General features: G+C 43.0%; 1 long non-coding RNA gene across 2 annotated transcripts in view; it reads left to right on the plus strand.

Moving 5' to 3' along the window:
* Positions 1–20,835, plus strand: part of LOC146042117 (uncharacterized) — a 53,371-nt gene that overhangs the window by 14,081 nt on the left and 18,455 nt on the right. Inside the window, exons 1-2 of one of the 2 annotated variants that reach the window (XR_014463746.1) lie at positions 3,697–3,763; positions 11,052–11,093. This is a non-coding gene — a long non-coding RNA (uncharacterized LOC146042117). Of the gene's footprint in view, positions 1–3,696; positions 3,764–11,051; positions 11,094–20,835 lie in introns of those variants that run through there. The other variant, XR_014463747.1, reaches the window with a different exon arrangement.

Genomic DNA, 20,835 nt, shown 5'->3' on the forward strand with positions numbered 1-20,835 from the left:
TATTGTTCATATTATTCTATGCTGCATGAGCCTTGCCTACTGCCAATGATGTTGTAACCCTGCCCACTACAGAAGGCCGCTTTTAGAGGGCAACTTTAAAGTCCCATTTCATCCCTGGGAGGAATACACTATGGAATATGCTATTATACAGTTTATTACAGCATTTGTGCCATGAAACAGTGCAGTTATATTAGGTACATCATTTATTTAGGCATCACAGTATTCTTGGCATCCCATCAAATAATTGGATTTATTCTGAACTATGTTGATTCCCCTGAGTAGATTGTAGAAATGCATAAAGAATTGTCCAAGCCTGGCACAGATGCTCGTAAATCTCTGTGTGCAGTAGAGATGCTGAATTGTGACTCTGTCTGCCAGTCTTGTACTACTGAGCCCTTTTATTTATCTGGCCAGTCAAGTAGCTTTTCTCTCTGTGTCATTACAACTTACAGCTGTGAGCTTTTCTATGGCCAAGGCATAATAATGACTGTTTTTCATTTCCTCTATTTTAGCACAGTTGAAGTATAATCTAAATTTAAATGCCAGAAAATGAATTCTCCATTGTAATGGTGTCTTTTGCGAACTATATGCCAGTACATCTTTACACTTCCCATCTGATTTCTTCCATTATCCTATGGCCTTTAATCCATGCACTTTGTAGAATGAAAGGCAGCTATTCAGGTGACCTCATTCACAAGGTAACAATCAGGTTACCAAACTCATAAACTTTGCAAATGGATTAGAGTCTGGAACACGCGCATCTGATGTGTCTGCAATCCCAATCAAATAGTGAAAGCAATAATATTATTATGGCATATTGCTGATTATGACAACACAATTTAATCTACATTATATTCTTTAAAAGGCCAATAATGTTATATAATAATGGCACAAGAATATATATTTATTCACAGTTTAAAGAAATGGCACAATTCATGTTATATATACAGTATATTTGCTGCCTAGTGAGTGGGTAAGTGCCACCGCCCACCCCCCCGCCAACCAAATCCATCACCATCGAATGGTTTTTCTGCTGTTCACAGATAAAAGTCAGTCTGATCTCCGAATTGGGGATGGACGCTGATGTCATGTGATGTCAGCCACCTGCCCCAAGCAGTGAAGGTGATGCCTGCATTCCCAGGGGAACATTTAGCGTTTTCATAGAATGCCCATACTTGAGCATGCGCAGACCCCACCTTCTAAAACAGGGCCGAATTTGGACCAAACCGAATGGGTTTGAATCAGGTCCTTCGTTCTGGGCTTTTATTTCCAAAGCTCCTAGCATTTGCACACATAACTCTTAGAGTTTTGTTTTTGCCTTTCAGGTTCCTAGCTATGTTCATTTCTCTGCCAATGTTTATTTGGTTTTGATCTTAATTGTCACAACCCCCCCGGACCACAGGGGGTTCTTACCGGGTCCTGGGGTGCTGATGGTGTGGGTGGCAGCGGCGGAGGTCCAGGCAGCAGGTGTTCCCGGCAGGTGCAGGTGGCTCAAGAAGTGCAGGGTTATTGTCAGCGGAGGTCCGAGCAGCATGTGTCCCCGGCAGTTGCAGGCGGTTCCGTGCAGTGCCGGGGACACGGCGGTTGGGCGAGTCAGGCTAACCCCAATGTTGATATTCTAACAATTGGCCCGATTCAGACCTGATTGCATGGCTACAAATTTGCTTAGCCGCTGAATATCAATGAACCCTGCGTACGTATTGGCTGCAATGCGAGTGCGCAATGCCCGGATTTGATCAAGTCATCAAATTGTGAATTGTGCCATTTCTTTAAACTGTGAATAAATATATTTTCTTGTGCCATTATTATATAACATTATTGGCCTTTTAACGAATATAATGTAGATTAAATTGTGTTGTCATAATCAGCAATATGCAATAAGGTACTCTTTACCTAGCACGGCGCCCATCACGGGCATCGCGGCCATCGCATGCACTAAAGTAACGGGTGCGACGCGACCGACGTGATGCCCGCGATTTCCCATAGGGATCAATGTTAAATTTAACATTGTTTCCTATGGCAAAATAGCGGGCATTGAGGCATTGAAATGAAAAATCGCATCCATTGAAAAATTTATCATTGATCCCTATGGGAAATCGCGGGCATCGCGTCGGTCGCGTCGCACCCGTAACTTTAGTGCATGCGATGCCCGCGATGCCCGCGATTTTTTACACCCGATGACCGCGATGGATATCGTGGGCGCCGTGCTAGGTAAAGAGTACCTGCAATAATAATATTATTGCTTTCACTATTTGATTGGGATTGGAGACAAAATCTGCACTGGCTTCCATTCCCCTACAGAATCCTCTTCAAACACCTCACACTCACATACAGGGCCATCTCTAATTCCATTGCTCCATATATCTCTAACCTCATCTCCATTCATACACCCTCCAGCCCTCTACGGTCGGCTGACGACTGTCGTCTCTCCTCCACCCTGATCACTGCTTCCCATGCTAGAGTACAGGACTTTGCCCGTGCTGCACCCCTTCAGTGGAACGCACTCCCTCGCTCCATTAGACTCTCCCCGACCTTGCAAAGCTTCAAACGGGCACTGAAAACTCACCTATTCACCAAAGCGTACCCTTCCACTGCATAAACCAGCTGGTTCTCCGACCCCTTGCCTTTTTACATCCTGCTATCTAACCACCACCCACTCGCGTGCACCTCTTATAATCTGTCTGTCTCCCCTTCCTACTAGATTGTAAGCTCCTCTGAGCAGGGACCTCTTCCCTCCTGTTGTCAAAGCCCTCTTCTCTTCACATTTCACTCACAGCTCTCCTATACTCCAACACTCAGTGACCATCTTTGTCCGCATACTCATCTCCATCATTGGCCTCAAGCCTCTAGTTGTATGTTGATTGAGTCCTCACTACTTATATTTAAGCTGTAATGTGTATTGAACTGTGGCGCTCTTTATTTGTATTCTACTTTTGTTATTTATTCGATGTTATGCCAAGCTTTGTCTCCCTGTATTGTTCCTTTGTACGGCGCTGCAAAACACTTGTGGCGCCTTATAAATAAAATTATAATAATAAAAGTCATGCAACTTTTTCTGTTTGCTGACTGCAGGCAAGGGGATTGACATGCGGTGGGCATGTGGGGGTGGCATCTGGCCATTTCATGGGAGTGCCCTAAAAAACACTTGGAGTGACAGGGAAAATGCAGGCATGCCTTACTGTGTTAGGGGAGCATGCGTGACATCAGCAGAACCCTGGATGAGCCTGTTTTTTATCATAGTGCCGAGTAAGTCCTGGGCTAGGTGGCGCCTGTGATGACATGTGGCCATTCACACAGCGAGCACATTAATGCGCGGTATTTCAGAGGAGTCGGCGGCAGCTTAATGGATTGCTAGCCTCTGCGAATTCACGGTTTTGAGAATAGGTCTAATTTGGGCCTAAACACGCCACGTGTAAATACATTAGGGATCTAAAAAGAATGACAATGGTCACCAATGTCTCCACAAAATGATAATGGGAAGAAGTTGATTTCAACCCTCAATCCATAATCTACTCTTTTGCACATTCTTACTTTATTCCCTAGGCCTAGACGTTACACTTTTTCTTCCAGGTACCAGGAGGAATATATGGAATCATTAGTCCTTTGCTCAGGATATCAACGACCAGAGAAATTGGAGGCTGGGGTCATTCCTGATCGAATTCAGCAGTATGAATAATAGTAAATTTGCCGATCATATAGAACTCTATAGCCATATACAGCCAAGTTCGATCGATGGTGTATTCACTCTTACAGACTAATTCAGGTCAGCTTGCACACTTCACACCCATTTAAATTTCCCCCACAAATACTAGATGTTCATAGAGCATGGATTCAGAATACTGTATACTGTATATTGTACCGTATGACCAAAGCAAGTTTAAATTGTCCCCAATCACCTTGTATTGTGCATTATGGAATACAGCGCTCTTTTTTTCCCGCTGTGATATGTTTGCATTGCAATTAAAGCAATCAACTTTTCATCAAGCTGTAATTATGCACAATAATTAGTTCATGCACATTTCTTATTTTAATTGATGTTTCAACTAAATGCAAAGAAGCAAAGCGCTGTCTTGTCTTAAGGATTCTCTACACCTGTTGATTTTTCATTCCTTGCTGATATACCCATGTTTAGCCAGAGATGAGCAACAGTCCACAAGTCACACTAAGGGGTACATTTACTAAAACTTCTAAAAATGAAAAGAGGTAATGTTGTCCATATATACATAATCAATTGGTTGCTATGGGAAACATCACCTCTTTTCATTTTTAAAAGCTTAAGGGGGGTATTCAATCTGGAATTCCGGCAGTCGGAATCCCAGGCTGGTTTTTAACTGTTCCAACAGTAACTCAACAGTCAGAATTCAATGTTCCGGCCATTGAGTGTCAGAAAGTCCACGGATCGGCGAAAATGCAGCAGCTTTGAAGAAAAACGGCGGCGCATTCGACAATCATAGGGAGGCGGGTAGCAGGCGAGTCCCAGACGGGATTGAATACTAAAAATCGTAAAAATCAGCAGAAATTGAAACTTCAATATGCACATTGATAAATTCACAAGCATGACACATGTGAACTTCATCAGAGACATCTGATGTAAAGTAGCACAGAAAACTACAGACTACAAGACTTGGAGATCGAAAATATGGAATATAGCATCAATTGACCTTTGCCTGAGCAGAATGGTGTAAAGTGAGTGAGCAAATTGTACAATAGTAGAGAAAGTAATGTATGGTAAAGGACGCAAGCCTCGACAAGCAATTTTATGTAAAGGCCGTGAATATCCAAGGCAAGCTACTTAAAAATCTTTCAAAACAGCCTTAAAAGACAAAACACCTACTGAAGCAAAAGAAAACCAAGTGTAAAACATCTTTAACAGAAAAAAAAACAAGCGTAATTTGATCTAGACACAATGCGATTTGAACTATAAGGTTCAAAGTGCACACGATAATCGTCGTGTGTGGGCACCATTAGGTCTAGAATAAACAGCCATGGTGTATGCCTACACATCTAACCAATACTTTTCAGGGTAATTTTATACAGTTGTCCCAATTATGTAAAGACTAGTCTTAAGGTCCATCTGACAGACGGGTGAAGTTTATGCTTATGCAATTCTTGTACCACCTACCCTTTCCAACCACAGCAGGATAAAAGCTGCTGCAGCAGCCAGATCAAGTCTCCAACTATCCACCTACAGTACCCAACCACAGCAGAGCAGAAGCTACTGCTGCATGCACAGCAATTGTCCAACTATTCACCTTCCCTTTCCAACCACAGCAGGATAAAAGCTGCTGCAGCAGGCAGAGCAGGCCTCCAACTATCCACCTACAGTACCCAACCACAGCAGAGCAGAAGCTACTGCAGCATGCACAGCAATTGTCCAACTATTCACCTTCCCTTTCCAACCACAGCAGGATAAAAGCTGCTGCAGCAGGCAGAGCAGGCCTCCAACTATCCACCAACCCTACCCAACCACAGCAGGATAAAAGCTGCTGCAGCAGCCAGATCAAGTCTCCAACTATCCACCTACAGTACCCAACCACAGCAGAGCAGAAGCTACTGCAGCATGCACAGCAATTGTCCAACTATTCACCTTCCCTTTCCAACCACAGCAGGACAGAAGCTTCTGCATCAGCCAGAGCAGGTCTACAGCTATTTAGCTACCCTACTGAACCACAACAGGACAGAAACTGCTGCAGCAGCCTATCACAGGTCTGTAATCTGTTGTTTTTTCTAAATACCGTTTCAGAACCATTCTCACTGCATAAAAAACGGCTCTGAAATGTGTAGGACTTTTTAAACGTTTTAAAATATCAGTTATCTTTAACCGGTAAATCAACTCTGGCACTTTCCCACTGCAGCCTTAAACGTTTTGAAAGGGGAAAAAACGGCAATATACCGTTTAACAAGTGCAGTGTGAAAGGGGTATAAGGGTCCACTTAAGGGAGTCTGTTTATTGTGCTGTATTCAGAAAGTCATAAGCTTTCTAACGACATGGATGAAAACAACAGAAATATCATGGACACTTTTGACAGCATCCTTAAGGGCTCGTCCAATTAAAGCCATCTTCGACCTTCGAAAGATCTTATATTAAGATGATAAGGTAGTGTGCAAAGTTTGAAGAGTTATCGTGGAACATTCACACACACACACACACACACACACACACATTGTTCAACTACACTTATGTAAATAACAATTAAAACATTTATAGAATGTTTTTGTATTATTCATGTTTTTTTTTTTCCTGTAGAATCTATATGTAGAATTAAAACATGTATATTCTTAGACCATGCCAAAATAAACCGCTATGTTTAAAAAAAAACAAAAGCTTAAAATATATCTAATTAAAAAAAATGTCTAAATACATTTTAAAACAATTTCCTGGAAAGCTATTAATATGCAGATATGAAGCATTTACAGAGAATCTTTCTGTCAGTGTGTGATTTGAACACTGTAATCTGAACTGTTTTAGAAGCTACTTACCGCAGTTGCTGTGTTGCAGTTAAGTGAATATATTATTTATATGTATACCTCTTTCTTGTTCGAAGCTCATTCTCCAGACTGACTTGAATAAAACAAACATTCCAAAGAGATGGCTGAGGAGAGAAACACAGCGCATATATTTGCATATATACATACAGTATTGCAGCTACAGAAATGTATATACACAATATTTCTACCTATAAAACCACAAATAGAACTAGGAAAAACACACTGTTTGCCTCTATGTCTCCTTTTTGCTATCTTTCTCAATAAATGTTTAGCAAAATCCTGGCAAATGTATTCTGCATATATCCTGGCAGTGTTCTCTTATCAAGCATACTGTTACAAAGTATCAAGAATTCTAGATTGTTTATACTTAAATTCCTGAAAACAAGTAGAGTGTGTATAAAAAAGGTTATTCTTTATTCCCACCAAAGATCAGAGTTTACATTATTTATCCATGAGTTTTCTGTCCGTTCTACAAATTGGGGGTTATTCTGGTTCACTCGCAAAGGCACAATCACTCTCTAATGGACAAAACCATGCTGCACTGCAGGTGGGGCAGATGTCACTTGTGCAGGGAGTGTTAGATTTGTGTGTTTTATTGTTTCTGTGCAGGGTAAATACTGGCTGCTTTCTTTTTACACTGCAATTTAGATATCAGTTTGATGTACAAACCCCACCCAAATCTAACTCTCTCTGCACATGTTACATCAGCCCCACCTGCAGTGCATATGGTTTTGTCCATTCAAGAGTGATTGTGCCTTTGTGAGTGAACCAGAATAATCTCCACAGGACCTTATTCTGGTTCGTTTGCAGGCTTGTGTGCATTCGCATTGGGGCGATGTTTTTGCATTGTGCATGCGCATTTCTGGGCATGTGCTTGGTGCACGCATCCATGAAGACCAAACTGGTCGCTGAGTGCACGCATCCATGCTTGCGAACGAAGGGCTATACAAGGGCTCATTGGGCCTACACAAGGAGAGATTGAGTCATTTTCTAAGCAATCTGACTAGATTTGACTAGATCGCTTAGAAAATGGCCCAAAATCGCTCTGTATGTAAGCCCAGTGAGTCTATATAGTCCATCTAGATTTATACTGCATGCATTATAAATCTAGTGTTCTCACCAGTGTTCTCACCGGAGAACACTGGCCTTGACAGATTGCTCCGCACACATCACTGACACATTGCTGGTAATCGCTGTCTGCTGAGTGATCTTGATGAGCTATATAAGCAATCTAGCATCGCTCAAATCGCTGGCGCACATCTTTTCATGTATAGGCCCCATTAGAGCAGGCATTCCCAGCCTCAGACCTCAAGGCATGCAAAGGCTGGATACACACCTAAAGATGTATCTGTCCAGTCTGTATGATGGGAACAAAACTCTGGTAATGTATGTTAGCATATGACAATCAACCATTTAATCCCAAAAGCTTGGAAATCAATAAATACAATTATTTGGATAAATATATTAAATCAAATTGATTTAACCAATTTGTCTGAATGACCATTATCTCGTGCGCGCACTCCCCCTTCTGTCAGCTGGTGCTGGGCAGCGATTGCCAATTCTATCTCCAGGAGCAACTCCATTGAGATCTGCTCCATCTGTATTTGAGGACCGAGTTTGAGAAGCACTAATTTAGAGTAAAGGCAGAATCCCCAAAGCCTATTATTTTTTTATTATTTTTTTATTTGCCCGTTTGAGGTTTTGCTGTAACCAGTGGTTTGCTGCAAACATATTGATTTTTTTACTGGAAAATACATCAAATAATGAACAATAACAAGCATTAAGTTGTGTACACACAGTGTGATTTGGGCTACTAGATGACATTGACTATCCAATTTCGATCCCATTTTGACTGCGATTTTGGCTAACTGCACTTGCGATTTTGACTATTTTGCCCTAGGCCAAATACATTCTAAAGGCGAAATGAGCAAAATAGACTTTCCTGCACAGTCTATTTTCCCTTTAGATACTGACATTTTGGGGCCACACATCGACATCGTAAGCCTCCTGAACACTGCGATTTTTAAATAACTTTCCTATTTCTATCCCATTTTGACTATATGGTCAAAATTGTAGCCAAAATCGCACCATGTGGCCTGTATTTATTCCTACAGTACAATTAACCTCTGTTTGACCATATCACAGCTCACAATATTGTTCACCAATATCGGCCCAAACTGACTGGCTAAATAAAGCAACATAGCATTGGCACAAACACACAATAGTAACTTAAAGAATATAGAAAACCTATGAAACAGTGGAAGATATGTTGTCATTTTAATAAACGATATGACCCCATAGAAAGAAGGAGTCCCAGGGCAGTACTCAAAAATGGAGGTGGAGTACTGTCTGTAGTGAAAGGCAGGTAAAGCATTGACTGAAGATTGATTAATTCAAAGATTGGAAAAATTATACATTTTAAAATTATTTGATTAATTAACCCCTTGAGTGGCATGCCCGGAAATTTTCCAGGCTCAGCTGCGCTGCCGCAGCGGGCTGTCCCGGAAAATTTCCAGGCATACCACAAATATGAAATAGGTACGCGCCAGTGGTGTCCAGGTGTGCACCACTGGCGCAGCACCTCTAGAGCCCCCCCTCCCCAATCACCCCCCCAACCCTCCATCACCTGTGCTCCAGCAATCACACGCCGGAGCTCTTCTAACACCGCTCCCCCCACCGCTTCCACCTGCCACCATACTTTTAGTAGCAGTGATGTCGGCGGCAGGCACGGGGAAGTTTGGGGCAGCTCGGGGGGACTTGGGAGCACTCAGGCCCCTGAGTCCTCCCGAGCCGCCGCGAACATCCCCCAGCCTGCCGCCGACGTCACTGCTCAATGTGACAGAGGCAGCAGGGACACTAGCGGTGGCAGGGAAGCTCCAGAGTACTAACACCAGAGCAGAGGTGAGGGAGGGGGGCTTTCCACTGTGGTTGATTTTGCTGGGGCAGGACAAACCTGCCCCTGTAGGTTTGTCCTGCCCCAGCAAAACCTACCACTCAAGGGATTAAAAAAATTTAATAAATTTAAAATGCCAGAATTTTGTCTATTCTGAGAATAGAAAAATGCCATAAAACATATTGTTAGCCAAGGATTCCTGACAAGGCTTGAAAGAGAAGGCAATATAATGAATGGTTGCATTGCAGAGCTGCAAACTCCATATCAGTCTAAAGGTACGTAGACACCTCCAACCCCTGCAGCCACCAATATCGGTGGCTGAGGGGACTCGGCGGTGTGCCAGCATCGGCAAGCGGTGGTGTGCCAGCATCGGCAAGCGCTTGATGAGCAGGTGGTGGTGGGGGAACAAAGGCCATGCTGCATTTTGCATGCACAGATGGTGGAAGGGGTTATTAATGACATTCTACCTTTTTGTCATAGATGACATTGGCCATCAGGTGCAACAAACATACAGTGCAATAAAATAAGAGATATCGCTCAAATGGGCTAAACTGAGTAATATAGCTCAGAAGGGCTAAAATTACATGATTTTATTGTACCGTGTGTATATCCCTTAAGTAAACACTAATAAATATTAGTGCGCTTATTTGCTGGTCATACTACTCCCTCCCCCTCCTTTCTATTTGGATAACACAACCTGTAGCACATTTCTAAGGAGAACTAGAAAGACAAAAATAACATTCTCATCATCAACATCCTCATTGATGTCAGATAAACAAATATACTCTTAATCTGTTGCACTTCCACAGTAGCATCCTCAATTTTTATGTTGCCATATTTTCTTGTACTGCGTTTGGCCTTGGCTTCCACATTTTGGAATTCTTCTAGTGCATATACGTAACGATAGCACTAGCAGGAAAATCATTCACAGAGAAAGACCATAGCCTGGGCTTTTCCTTGCCACTGTGTGTGGTGTATGGCATGTGTGCACTTTTTATTTTTTTGCTTGTAAATGTTCCCTTTATTATTAGAGGTGTTTTCTTTAGTATTGTGAGATATTTAAATTCCAGGTGCCCTTTCTTAAACTTTATGTCTCCTGGACTGCCTTTGACTTAATGCTGCAGCCCATTGTACATAACTAGTAGTGGGGTTTGATGGGTGCACAAACAACCTAAAAGCTAGGGACCTGGCAAGTGACGGATGCAGCCATATTTGCTGTGCATATTTTGTGCTTCAGAGCCCACAGTCCCACATACTCTACCTCTGATCACTGCTAATGGTGTGTTTGCTGTGCATTTTTAGTGCTTCAGAGCCCAAAGTCCTACACAGAGCTCAATATCCGCTATACAGTAAATTCCAGCGTTGCTTACATTTGTTATATAAATTCAAATAAAAATGTTGCGTAAAAAAAAGGTTATCTTTTCTTTACATTAAAGGTCATTATGATGAATAGAAATGTTTGCTTGGCAATTTTCACACTTGTTTTGACATATTCACAAGGCACTCAAAGGGTTAAGCCCAGTAAAGTGATAACGTGGTGATAAAGCAGCGATAACGCACCAGCTATCAAGCTTAATACATCTAAGATACTGAAACTGTAAAAAAAAAAAATGGAATTATCAAATATTATTTACATGGCTGAATCTAAAATCCTTGTTTTTTATTTTAGTTATTTCAAGTTCCCAGTGAGATGCTTAAGACCTACAAACAGGTATTTTAGAATATATCCTGTGGAGCTAATTATCATGTTACTGGTAGATGATGCACTTATCAAATATCGTCTTCCCACCTTGGAAAAAACACAGCGTGGTTCTAGATAGCCTAGTGTGTGTTTTAGAGATGAGCCAAATCCTCAAAACTTCTGTAAATATTTGTTTCATTCTGCATCTGGCCACAACAGCTAGCATGTTTCATGGGCTGAATTTGAATTTAAATGTGCACAGAGCTCCGCTAATAATCGCAAATTAGATAACTGTGTGAATATAATGTAGTACAGTGGGCTACACGCTAAATCAGACATTTTTTAACCGGGGTGCAGTTAGAATCCTTGCGTTCACGATGGTGGCAGTCAAAACACCACCAGAGTCTTGACTCATAGCTTGAAGACCGGCACCGCAATACTGACAACCCTAAAGATACCAACACTGAAATCCTAACTTCTGGCATTATGATTGTAAATGATGGCTGGGTTAGGGTTAGGCTGGGGGGTTGTGGGTGGAGATTATCTTTAGGCTGCAGGGATGGAGGGTTAGGCACTATGATGGGGGATTAGAGTTATGATATGGGGGGAGTGGGTTGGGATGCATTATAGGAAGGTTAGAGTTAAGGTGCCCATACACAGCCGATTTGAGGAAAAAGAAAAAGGAGAGCTAATACACCAATGAACAATTGCAAATATTTAAATTTAATATCACATAAAAACAATTGCAAATATACCTCAATGCAGTAGGGGCAAGGATCCGTTCCTATGAATACCGCCAATAGTCCACATGTTACTCCAATGGGGTAATTGTTAGATGAGTGGAACAAATGAAAATCCCACAGAGGGATATGCAAATACAGATAGGTTATAGTTAACACAGTGCAGTCACCAGGAGATTTTATTCCATTTTAGGGTGCAAGTGTTCTCCATAAGATGGTGAAGAGGAAGTCCAGAGGTGGTGCTTTGGGGGTGATGGAATGGGTGGACAAGTTCTGTTGGTTGGGCGGCTGGTCCAGATCCGGGGTGAGGTGCAATAAAGTGCTGGAAGGGTGTCAGAGGGGGTTGGGATCATTTAGTCAACCATAACTAGGTCGACAAGAATTGGGTCGACACCACTAGGTTGACATGCAGCAAGGTCGACATGGGTTAAGGTCGACCTGGGTCAAGGTCGACATGGATCTAGGTCAACATGACATTAGGCTAGGTCGACAGTAAAAAGGTCGAAATGGGTTTTCCACTGTTTTTTTACCCGAATGTCAACACAGTCGACATGGACACAGTTTGAAATGCAACGCATTTCCTCGCATTGCTCACATCTCTCGCAATGCTTCGGACACGGTGCCTCGCTATTTTATTCTCCCACCACACCCTAGTGGATGGTAGGGCATGAAATACTGCCTGTCGGTACATGTCGGCTCAAAAAACAGTGAAAAACCAAATGTCAACCTTTTGACTGTCGACCTAGCCCATGTCGACCTAATGTCATGTCGACATAGACCCATGTCGACATAGACCCATGTCGACCTTGCTGCATGTCGACCTAGTGGTGTAGACCTAGTTACTGTAGACCTAATGGACCGTATCCCGGCAGAGGTGTGGTAACTATAATCTACTACCTGTGAGAAGACTGCTGATTGTGTGTGTTTTTAAACACTGAAAGTGCTCACTGCAAAATAGATTTTTAGACTAACCAGAAAATGTTCCAGTTAACATTCTTCAGCATTGCACTCATTTTTGAGCCACGTGCCAGTGCAAGGGAAATAGTACCAATGTAGATCATTTTCAGCAATCTTTAAGTAACCTGACATGGTTTCATAACTTCAATTCCATTGCTCTGTATTCATTCAAGGTTAATACAGCCTTTTTGCATGCTTTTGAAATTCCAGCAATGAATGTTTAAGAAGTTACAGCAGATTTGTTACATTTATTTAGCTCCATCCATTGAAGCTATTATTTTGAGTGCAATAAGTAACAGTCTGGGAGTGTGAAGAGTCATTTCAGAAGTGGTTTGCTCTGTCCTCTGCTAGATTCTTATTCCGATAACATTTCTACATATAATTCAGAAACACTTTGCTGTTACACATTTTAAAGACACAATAATCAGAATATAGAAAAAAGGAGAAAGTCCCCTCCACTGGCGCTTTACAGAATATTACGTCCCTTTAATTAGGGATACGATCCTCTTCTCCCAATTACACGATAGCAAAGGTGGATAAATAAATACCGTACGTCCCACCTTATATGATAACGCTCCTCTTCTCCGCCTCTGTATATTCAATTTCTGTATCACCAGATTAGGTACCCCTTTTCCTTAATTGGTAAGGTCCCCTCTAGAGAGTGAGTAGTGGACGATGTCGACTCTCCCCAAAAAGGAATTTAAAAAAATGGCAAAATAGTATAACACCATTTAATCAAATACAATACAGAAATAAACAGATAAAAAAGGATAGGTGAATGGTAGAATGGCCTGTTACCCGATGTGGTGGAGAACATGGATGAACAATCCAGTCCTCAAAGTTCGCAAAAGAGTGACAGTGATCCCGGGATTCACCGTCAGTTATCCAGCAGCAAGCACAATGTCCAGACACGCTATCCAAGATAAAGTCCCAGCTTTATCCAAGCCTGGGAACTCGTGCAATGCACTCCTGGGACCGCTGGAGACGCCAGAGATGAAAGCTGAAGGCCTGCCATGGATGCCGGAAGACTAGGTAAGTATAAAAAAGGGTCGGGGGGGAATACATTTTTTTAAAAACTATTCCAAAAATAACACGGGTTTTGGAATAAAATAGAATATCCGGATACGGGATACTCAACCTGTATATATATTATGTAATATATATTTTGTTACATATCACTACCAGCCCACACATAACATTAATGCAACACCAGCATCACAATACCCACATTACATTATTGGACCACAACAAGCCCTCTGCATTATGGCCCTTATTCAGTTTGACATGCTCGCACGTACATCAGAACGCTACCTTGCGGGAGTAACACGTAGTCAGGCCTATAGTGCATGCAAATGCATTCGCTCACAAATGCAGCAAAAGGGGAGTGGACTGGCACTGCACGCACTCTAAACAGTTCGCACACACATCAGGTTTTTCACAAGCAAAGTCAACAGTGTGTGCGAGTGAGCAGGCTCGGGACCGGATTCTCTACTCACCAACTAACTAACACACAGGGGCTGGCTGGCAACTTTTAGCCTAGGGGGCAAGTCCAGAGCACTGGCCCATAATCAGCCAAGTCACCGTCGGAAGGAATGCTTTTGCGCGCCGCAGGCGCGCCGAAAAATTAGGGGCGTGGCCTATCATAAGGGGCGTTGCCTGTACCATGATTGTATTGTGTACCTGCAGATTGCACATTTTAGCGAACCTTGTAATACCCATTACACATAAAGCCACATGCCGTAATGCCAATTACACATTATGCTGAACACCATGATGCCAGTTACACATTACGCCCAACACTGCGATGCTAATTACTCAATACACCGCACACTGTGATGCTAATTACACATTATGCTGCACACCTTGATGCCCATTACACCCCATACTGTGATGGCAATTACCCAATGCTCCCCACACCGTAATGTCCATTACGCCCCATACCATGATGCCCATTACACCGCACAATGTGATGTCCACAGTGCCAGATATGCCCCCACAGTGCAAGATATTCCGCCACAGTACCAAATACACATATGCCCCCACAGTGCCAGACACAAATGCCGCCACAGTGCCAGATATTCTGCCACAGTGCCAAATACGCATATTCCTCCACAGTGCCAGATATGCCCCCAGAGTGCCAGAGACACATATGCCCCCACAGTGCCAGAGACACATATGCCCCCACAGTGCCAGAGACACATATTCCCCCACAGTGCCAAAGACACATATGCCCCCACAGTGCCAGATATGCCCCCACAGTGCCAGAGACACATATGCCCCCACAGTGCCAGAGACACATATGCCCCCTCAGTGCCAGAGACACATATTCCCCCACAGTGCCAAAGACACATATGCCCCCACAGTGCCAGATATGCCCCCACAGTGCCAGAGACACATATGCCCCCACAGTGCCAGAGACACATATGCCCCCACAGTGCCAAATACACATATGCCCCCACAGTGCCAGACACATATGCCCCCACAGTGCCAGATACACATATGTCCCCACAGTGCCAGATACACATATGCCCCCACAGTGCCAGATACACATATGCCCCCACAGTGCCAGATATGCCCCCACAGTGCCAAATACACATATGCCCCACAGTGCCAGATACACATATGCCCCCACAGTGCCAAATACACATATGCCCCCACAGTGCCAGATACACATATGACCCCACAGTGCCAAATACACATATGCCCCACTGTGCCAGATACACATATGTCCCCACAGTGCCAAATACATATATGCCCCCACAGTGCCAGATATGCCCCCCACAGTGCCAGATACACATATGCCCCCACACAGTGCCAGATATGCCCCCACACAGTGCCAGATATGCCCCCACACAGTGCCAGATATGCCCCCACACAGTGCCAGATATGCCCCCACAGTGACAGAAACACATATGCTGGGGTGAGGGAGGGGGGGGGGAGAGCGCTTACCCACTCGCTAGCTGCGGGCCGTGCTGCGGCTGGATCAGCTTCTCCAGCCCTCCTGCGCTGGCCGCGGCTTCCAGAACACGGCCGCGGCTACAGGAAAATGGCCGCCGGCCTCCTGCACTGAGAACATGTCCTCAGTGCAGGGGGCCGGCGGCCATTTTCCTGTAGCCGCGGCCGTGTTCTGTAAGCCGCGGCCAGTGCAGGAGGGCTGGAGAAGCTGATCCAGCCGCAGCACGGCCCGCAGCCAGTGGGTGGGTAAGCGGCCCGGGGGGCATATGGCACTCTGCCCCCCGGCCCAGCCCGCCCCTGCTAACACATATCGACTAATGTAAAATGAGTGTTATATGAGGCAACACGATCTGTGCAAGCTGCAGACTTGTATTTGTATTTTGCGGCTGTATATTTGTCCGCTAAATACGAATACAAATACGGCATAGTACAAATCTGTAAATACAGATGGAGCCGGCCTGGTCTTTGCAGGGGATGGCGGCAGAATCACCAGCCGCCATCCCCCGGCAGCCACCATCTGCTCTGCGAAAGGGGACGCGCGCGCACGAGATTCGTGCACATCCCCTTCCGACAGCGCTTCCCCCGGGTCCCCGCCGGCTTGCAGATGGAGCGCCTCACTGCTGGCGGATTGCCAGCAGAGACAATCTGGCGATTCGCCAACAAGAGGGGGCCCGGCTCCATCTGTATGGCAGAATAGTAAATCTACAAAGTTATGATGCTTTGCGCTGCTGGAAAGATATATTTCTGAATGAAAAGATAAATCCGGACACACTGCTTAAATTGTTACAAATTAATAACATTAAAAATAAATGCCATAATATAATACACATATACATAAAAATAAAAAGTAAATATATATAAAAATAATTTCTAAAATAAATCAGTCCATATGGAGTAGCATTTAGAATATGGGGTCTCAAGTTATTTATAATCGTGCAAGAAACTGCAATATCGATTTAACAGCAATATTTGTAGCAGTTCAGTGCATGATATAGAGGTCCGTACATTCAGAAGTTGGTATGGCAAGGGTTAATATACACAGATAGTGAAAAGTGCCAATCCTTTTTAGCATGTAGGCATAACACGTAGATAGTGTTCAGTTGGCAAAAATCTGTTAACACAATCGGCAATATTGTGGATGACCTTGCCGGACCACGCTGCAAACTGTATCCTAACTTGGAGTGTTTGCTCAAATACAGAAACAGCACGAGCAGTACACACTGCCCGGTGAATGCGGCTTGGCACTCCGGACTCGCATAGCATGTTTATCTATTACCGGCTTTCACCTACAAACAGCCGTCGAGCTGTGGATATTCCTTTGTTTAATAAGGACTGGACACCGCACAATTAGGTAAACATTCTACCAACTTCCATTTCCTTGCCACCAGGGCCGGCCTTAGGCATAGGCAAACTAGGCAATTGCCTAGGGCATTTGGAATGCATAGGGGCATCAGCAGCTTCTGCTGATTAAAATGATATGCAGCATGCCTATATTCTGTGTGTGAGTGAGGCTGTATCTGCATATGAAATAGTGTATTCATGGAAATCACTGTAACATAGCATTCCGTATGCAGGTACAGCCACAGTAGCACACAGAATATAGGCATGCTGCATATAATTTTAATCATCGGAAGCTCCTTGTGTGTGCTGGTCATAACAATGCAAATAAGATACATTTTCAGCAAAAAAGGCACCCAACGTTAGCAGAACTGGCCAGGAGCTGCATGGCCTATTGAGACAAGATGTATGAGGAATCATCTGTATCCAAGCAGAGGCAGAGGTCACAGTTTTAGCGGCTGCGCGAGTGCTGTCTGCGGGTGGGTTGGTTGTGCAATAGTGTTCGGCATATGTGTAAGGGGCATTATGTGTTTCATGTATATAAGGGCATTAATAATGTGCAACATATGTGTAATGGGCATTATGTGTGTCATGTGTATAAGGGCATTAATAATGTGCAACATATGTGTAAGGGGCATTATGTGTGTCATTATGTGTATGTAGGGCATTAATAAAGGTTGGCATAATGTGTAAGGGGCATTATGGTTATAAGGACATTAATAATGTGTGTCATGTGTAAGGGGCATTACTGTGTGGTATTATCAGGGGTGCCGAGAGAAAGGGGTAGGGGGTACAAATTACCCAGGCCAAAGTCTGATGGGAGGGCCCAGTGGGGGCCCCGGGCCTCCTCCCCTTAAGTGACAGCAGCAGCTGCAGTTCTTCTCCTCTGCCCAGCGCACACTGCTTTGTGCTGGGTTGCAGTGTGGCCATGGAGGTGGTTAAAATACAATATTTTCTCAGGATTTTTTCTAAGGGTATAATGTGAATAATGTGAGGAGTAATGTATATAAGGTAAAGTGGTACTACAGTGTGATGTAACGTGAATAAGGGACACCATCACATGATATAATGTGAATAAAGTTGCACTACTGTGTGGCATCATTTGAATTAGGGTAAAATTGTGTGGCCATGCCCCTTCCCAGCAAGAACACACCCCTGTTTGGGCTGTGCACCAAATGTGTGCGCTGTTTCTATTTAAAATATTGCGGGTAGGAGCACCAAAATGATGACTGCTATGATGAGGGTTGATGGTGCTGGGAAAGGGGGGGGGCACCAGCCAAAATCTTGCCTAGGGCGTCATTTAGGCTAAGGCCGGCTCTGCTTGCCACTGTGTGTGGTGTGTGGCATGTGTGCACTTTTTTGTTTGTAAACATTCCCTTTATTATTAGAGGTGTTTTCTTTACTATTGTGAGATATTTAAATTCCAGGTGCCCTTTCTTAAACTTTATGTCTCCTGGACTGCCTTTGATTTAATACTGCAGCCCATAGTACATAACTAGTAGTGGGGTAAGATTGAAGTGTTTGATGGGTGCACAAACTATCTGAAAGCTATGGACCTGGCAAGTGATGGATGCAGCCATATTTGCTGTGCATATTTTGTGCTTCAGAGCCTACAGTCCCACATACTCTACCTCTGATCACTGCCACTGGTGTGTTTGCTGTGCATTTTTTAGTGCTTCATAGCCCAAAGTCCTATACAGAGCTCAATATCTGCTATACAGTAAATTCCAGCGTCGCTTACATTTGTTATATAAATTCAAATAAAAATGTTGCGTACAAAAGGTTATCTTTTCTTTATCAGGTAAACATTAAGGGGGAAATTTACTAACGGAAATTTGTAAAAAAAAATAGGTGTATTTGTATCCAGAAATACACTTATTTTTGACATTTACTATCCCGAAAATACGGCAATTCGTATTCGTATTGATGTGCTATCAATACGAATGCGAATTGCCGTATTTTCGTGATAGTAAATGTCAAAAATAAGTGTATTTCTGGATACAAATACACCTATTTTTTACAAATTTCCTTTAGTAAATTTCCCCCTAAAGGTCATTATGATGAATAGAAATGTTTGCTTGGCAATTTTCACACTTGTTTTGACATATTCACAAGGCACTCAAAGGGTTAAGCACAATAAATTGGTAACGTGATGATAAAGCAGCGATAACGCACCAGCTATCAAGCTTAATACATCTATGATACAGAAACTGTAAAAATATTATTTACATGGCTGAATCTAAAATCCTTGCTTGTTTTTTTTTATTTTTTTTTATTTTAGTGTTTTATTTTAAGTTCCCAGTGAAAACCTACAAACAGGTATTTTAGAATATATCCCGTCGATCTAATTATCATGTTACTGGTAGATGATGCACTTATCAAATATCGTCTTCCCACCTTGGAAAAAACACAGCGTGGTTCTAGATAGCCTAGTGTGTGTTTTAGAGATGAGCCAAATCCTCAATACTTCTGTAAATATTTGTTTCATTCTGCATCTGGCCACAAAAGCTAGCATGTTTCATGGGCTGAATTTGAATTTAAATGTGCACAGAGCTCCGCTAATAATCACAATTGAGATAACTGTGTGAATATAATGTAGTACAGTGGGCTACACGCTAAATCAGACAGTATTTAACCGGGGTGCAGTTAGAATCCTTGCGTTCACGATGGTGACAGTCGAAACACCACCAGAGTCTCGACTCATAGCTTGAAGACCGGCACCGCAATACTGACAACCCTAAAGATACCAACACTGAAATCCTAACTTCTGGCATTATGATTGTAAATGATGGCTGGGTTAGGGTTAGGCTGGGGGGTTGTGGGTGGAGATTATCTTTAGGATGCATGGATGGAGGGTTAGGCACTATGATGGGGGATTAGAGTTATGATATGGGGGGAGTGGGTTGGGATGCATTATAGGAAGGTTAGAGTTAAGGTGCCCGATTTGAGGGAAAAAAAAAAGTAGTGCTAATACACCAATGAACAATTAAAAATATGCAAATTTAATAACACATAAAAACAATTGCAAATACACCTGCAGTAGGGGCAAGGATCCGTTCCTATGAATACCGCCAATATTCCACATGTAACTCCAATGGGGTAATTGTTGGATGAGTGGAACAAATGAAAATCCAACAGAGGGGCCACCAATATGACAGTCTCTGCAAATGCAGATATGTAGGTTATAGTTACCACAGTGCAGTCACCAGGAGAAGTTATTCCATTTTAGGATGCAAGTGTTCTCCATAAGGTGGTAAAGAGGAAGTCCAGAGGTGGTGCTTTGAGGGTGATGGAATGGGTGGACAATTTTGTTGGTTGGGCGGCTGGTCTGGATCCGGGTGCAATAAAGTGCTGGAAGGGTGTCAGAGGTGTGGTAACTATAATCTACTACTTGTGACAAGACTGCTGATTGTGTGTGTGTGTGTGTGTGTGTGTGTGTGTTTTTTTTTAAACACTGAAAGTGCTCATTGCAAAATAGATTTTTAGACAAACCAGAAAATGTTCCACTTAACATTCTTCAGCATTGCAATCATTTTTGAGCCACGTGCCAGTGCGTGGCCAACGAAATAGTACCGATGTAGTTAATTTTCAGCAATCTAAAAGTAACCTGACCAAAATTTAGTGAAATGGTTTCATAATTTCAATTCCATTGCTCTTTATTCATTCAAGGTCAATAAAGCCTTTTTGCATGCTTTTGAAATTCCAGCAATGAATGTATGTTTAAGAAGTTACAGCAGATTTGTTACATTTATTTAGATTCCATCCATTGAAGCTATTATTTT

The sequence above is a fragment of the Crinia signifera genome, chromosome 19 (genome assembly GCF_055691185.1).
Source record: "Crinia signifera chromosome 19, ASM5569118v1, whole genome shotgun sequence".
In the NCBI taxonomy this organism is placed as follows: domain Eukaryota; kingdom Metazoa; phylum Chordata; class Amphibia; order Anura; family Myobatrachidae; genus Crinia; species Crinia signifera.